The sequence below is a fragment of the Corapipo altera genome, unplaced genomic scaffold (genome assembly GCF_003945725.1).
Source record: "Corapipo altera isolate COAL_440 unplaced genomic scaffold, ASM394572v1 162, whole genome shotgun sequence".
NCBI classification, from domain to species: Eukaryota; Metazoa; Chordata; class Aves; order Passeriformes; family Pipridae; genus Corapipo; species Corapipo altera.
This window is the reverse complement of record NW_020885091.1, coordinates 232307-237010: the sequence shown is the minus strand read 5'-3', so window position 1 is coordinate 237010 and position 4704 is coordinate 232307. Positions and strand designations below refer to the sequence as shown.

At 62.0% G+C, this 4704-nt stretch overlaps 1 long non-coding RNA gene across 1 annotated transcript; it reads left to right on the top strand.

Annotated features, from left to right (window-relative positions):
- The first annotated feature begins 857 nt into the window (after nucleotides 1-857).
- LOC113960170 lies at nucleotides 858-4254 on the top strand. The gene is made up of 2 exons (XR_003531987.1): nucleotides 858-1007; nucleotides 3758-4254. It is a non-coding gene; the product is annotated as an uncharacterized LOC113960170 (long non-coding RNA).
- Nucleotides 4255-4704: the final 450 nt, after the last annotated feature.

Genomic DNA, 4704 nt, shown 5'->3' with positions numbered 1-4704 from the left:
AGGTGACATTAATGGCTGCCTGGACAGGTTGGGGACATGTCCCCCCACGTTTTGGGGAGCTCAACATGCTGGGGGTGTCAGGGAGACTGTCCCTAAGTAGGGGACATCAGTGTCCCCCTGGACAGGTTGGGGATATGTCCCCCCACATTTTGGGGAGCTCAGCATGCTGGGGATGGCAGGGGAAATGCCCCCAGGTTGGGGACATTAATGTCCCCCTGGACATGCTGGGGATATGTCCCTTCATATTTTGGGGGGCTCTGTGTGCTGGAGGTGGCAGAGGGAATGTCCCCAAGTAAGGGACATTAATGTCCCCCTGGACAGGTTGGGGACATGTCCCCTCATATTTTGGGTGGCTCTGTGTGCTGGGGGTGGCAATGTCCCCAGGTTGGTGACATCTGTATCCCCCTAGACAGGTTGGGGACATGTCCCTCAGTCTTTTGGGGAGCTCAGTGTACTGGGGGTGGCAGGGAGAGTGTCCCCAGGTAGGGGACATCAGTGTCCTCCTGGACAGGTTGGGGACATGTCCCCCCACATTTTGGGGGGCTCAGCATGCTGAGGGTGGCAGCAGGAGCGTCCCCAAGTAGGGGACATCAGTGCTCCCCTCAGGGCGCTCTCAGGGACACTGAGCCAGCTGTGCCTGCTGGAGGGTCCCCACGAGGGACCCCCAGGGAGGGGGGAGGCCCTCACAGCCCCCTGGGGCCACGGGACCCCCTGGGAGGGCACCCACCCGGCAGACCTGGCACCCCCACCCAGCGCATCAGCCCCCCCCCTGCCGTGCCCCCTGCCCTGCCATGCCCCCCACCCTGCCATGTCCTCCATGCCCCCCGCCCTGCCATGCCCCCCATGCCCCTCGTGCCCCTGCGGGGCCAACGCTCTGCTCTGCTCTGCTCTGCTCTGCTCTCTCCCTCTCCCCCAGGCCAGTAGCTTCCAAACCCTCCTGCGGCAGCAGGCCCGGCTGGAGGTCCTGGCTAGAAGGGTCACCTTGCTGGAAGCCATCATCTGGCCAGGTAACCACCCCCCGCCCTGCCCCCGCACCAGCCGGAGCGCCCGCGGCACCCCCGGGAGCGGGCACGGAGCACGGGGGGCTGGAGCCCCCAGGAGTGGGGCAGGGAGAGCTCCGGGAGCAGGGGAGAGCATGGAGACCCTCCTGGGGTGAGAACAGTGGAGATCCTCTTGGACTGGGAGAGGCGTCCATGGAGATCTTCTTGGATTGAGGGGCAACCATGGGGATCCTCTTGGATTGGGAGAGGCATCCATGGAGATCCTCTTTGATTGAGAGACAGCCATGGAGATCCTCTTGGATTGAGATAACCATGGAAATCCTCTTGAATTGAGAGAGGCAGCCATGGAGATCCTCTGGGATTGAGGGGTAACCATGAAGATCCTGTTGGATTGAGAGAGGCAGCCATGGAAATCCTCTTGGATTGAGAGAGGCAATGATAGAGATCCTCTTGGATTGAGAGAGGCAGCCATGGAGATCCTCTTGGATTGAGAGAGGCAGCCATGGAGATCCTCTTGGATTGAGAGAGGCAATGATAGAGATCCTCTTGGATTGAGAGAGGCAACCATGGAGATTCTCTTGGATTAGAGAAAGGACCATGGAGATCCACCTGAATTGAGAGAGGCAACCATACAGATCCTCTTGGATTGAGAGGCAGCCATGGAGACACACTTGGACTGAGAGAGGCAACCATGGAGATCCTGTTGGATTGAGAGAGGCAATGACAGAGATCCTCTTGGATTGAGAGAAGGGACCTTGGACACTCTTGGATTGAGAGAGGCAACTGTAGAGACCCTCTTGGATTGAAAGACAACCATGGAAATCTCTCGGATTGAGAGAGATAACCATGGAGATCCTCCTGGATTGAGAGAGGCATCCATGGAGATTCTCCTGGGCCAAGAGAGCTCCTCAGGACCAAGGGAGTCCATGGAGACCCTCTTGGGCCAAGGGAGCCCCCCAGGGTCAAGGGAAACCCTGGAGCTCCCCAAGGTTCAAGGGAGACCATGGATCCCCTCTTGGACTGAGAAACACCCATGGAGCTCCTCTTGGACCAAGGGAAACCCTGAAGCTCCCCAAGGCTCAAGAGACACGATGGAGCCCTTCTCAAAACAAGGGAGACCATGGAGTCCCTCCTGGATCAAGGGAACCCCCAGAGCCCCCCAGGGCCAAGGGGAATGCTGGAGCCCCTTTCAAACCAAGGGAGACCATAGAGACCCTCTTGGATTGAGAGACACAACCATGGAATGGAAACCCACTTGGGCCAGGAGAAACCCTGGAGCTTCCCAAGGTTCTAGGGAGACTATGGAGCCCCCCTCATGGAGCCCCTCTCAAAGCAAGGGAGACCATGGAGACACTCTTGGATTGAGAGAGGTGACCATGGAGACCATTTTGGACCAAGGGGAACTCTGGAGCTGCCCAAGATTTAAGGGAGTCCCTGGAGACCCTCTCAATTCAAGGGAGACCATGAAGGGATCCTCCTGGATCAAGGGAACCCCTGGAACCCTCCAGGGCCAAGGGAAGCTCTGGAGCCTCTCTCAAACCAAGGGAGACCATGGGGACCCTCTCTGATGGAGAGAGGTGACCATGGAGAGATGCTTTTGGGTCAGGAGAGACCCTGGATCTCCCCGAGGTTCAAGGGAGACCATGGAGAGCCTCTCAATCCAAAGGAGAACCAGGGAGCCCCCCAGGGTTAAAGGGGGCCGTGAGGACCCTCTTGGGTTGAGAGGGGTGACCATGGAGACCCTTTCAGAGCAGGAGAAACCCTGGAGCTCCCCGAGGTTCAAGGGAGACCACAGAGCCCCTCTCAATCCAAAGAAGACCATGGAGACCCTCTTGTATGGAGAGAGGGGACCACAGAGACCTTTTGGGACCAGGAGAAACTCTGGAGCCCTCTGAGGTTGAAGGGAGTCCCTGGGGAAGGGTCTCCTAAGGGAGATCATGGAGACCCTCTCAAACAAAGGGAGGGTCAAAGGAGACCATGGAGACTCTTGGATTGAGAGAGGCGATCATGGAGACCTTTTTGGACCAGGAGAGACCCTGGAGCTCCCCAGGGTTGAAGGGAGTTCCTGGGGAAGGGTCTCCCAAGGGAGATCATGGAGACCCTCTCAATCCAAAGGAGACCATGGGGACACTCTTGGATTGAGAGACACAACCATGGAGACCCTTTCAGAGCAGGAGAAACCCTGGAGCTCCTCGAGGCTCAAGGGAGACCATGGAGCCCCTCTCAATCCAAAGGAAACCATGGAGCCCCTTTAGGACCAGGAGAGACCCTGGAGCTCCCCGAGGCTCAAGGGTGTTCCTGGGGAAGGGTCTCCCAAGGGAGAGCACGGAGCCCCTCAAGCCATGGGAGATCCAAGGAGCCCCCCAAGGTCAAAGGGGACCACGGGCACCCTCTTGGACCGAAGCAGCTCCCGGAGCCCCCTTGTCCCAGGGGATACCCCGGTGCCAGCCCCCCCTGCCACCCCGTGCCCAGCTGGGGGGCGGCGGGTGCCCCCCACCCTCCTCCCTCTCCCCCTCCCCTTCCCAGCTGCGCTTTCCCGCGGGGAAACCCCGGCTTTTGGGGTGCCAGCCGGGGGTGCCAGGCAGTGCTGCCAGCCGGGGGGGGCCCGTGTGGGTGCCCCCAGGGACTGGGGGACTCCCGGGGCGAAGGGGGGCACGAACCCCATTTCTGTGGGGCAGCAGATCCTCACTGTGGGTTAGTTCTTTGTGGTGGTTCGGTGCCCCCTCACCTGACACCCCTCTCCTTTCATCCCGCAGAGCCAGAGCCCGGCTCGGGCAGTGCCCCCCCGGGCACGGGGACGCCGGGGGTGCCCCGCGGGAAGCGTGGCAGTGCCCAGCCCCCCTATCGCATCATCACTCGCCCCCGAGGGCCATGAGGAGCCCCACACGTGCCCCCCACCCCGCGCCCGCCGCCGTGCCAGGACGGGCAGGGCCCCCCCCCCGGCTTGGGGGGCAGGAAGGGGGGCACCCCAGTGTCCCTCTACAGTGTCCCCCCATTTGGTGCTACCGGTGGCACGGCACCGACCCCCCCAACCCCCTCAGCGCTTCTGCTTGAGCCCCCCGGGGAGGGCAAAAGGGGGACCCCACCCCTGGTGTCCCCCCCAGCCCAAAGTGCAGCTCGGGGGGGTGGATTCTCGCTCCCCCGAGCCCCCCGCGCTGGGGAAGGGGGGTGGGGACCCCCCGGGTGGGGCTCCTGCCGCGCTTTGTCCCCTGCTTTGGGACCCTCGAGGTCAGTAAACGTCCCCAGAGCCGTGTCCTGTGGTGTCACCTGGTGTCACTTCGTGTCCCTGGGGGATGTGGGTGCCCCTGGGGGGGGGGGGAGGTTGAGGGGGGGTCTGTTCACCCACAGTAGGTGGGTTGGGACAGCGGGGGGGTCCCAGGGGTGGCCTTGGGGGTGACAGAGGGATGGAGACGGGGGTACAGGGGGATGAGATGGGGTGGGGTGGGATGGGATGGGGTGGGAAAGGGTGGGGTGCAGTGGGATGGGGGGACATGCAGGGGCACCCAGGGGACACACAGCTGTGCTGTGTCACCCCTGGGACACCCACCCACGTCACATCACCCATAGGACACCTGCCCCTGCAGTGCCACCCCTGGGACACCAATCCCTGCCACTTCACCCACAGGACACCCCCCCACGCCGGACCTCCTCCCAAAGGACACCAACCCACATCGTGCCATCCCTGGGACAGCCACGCACACTG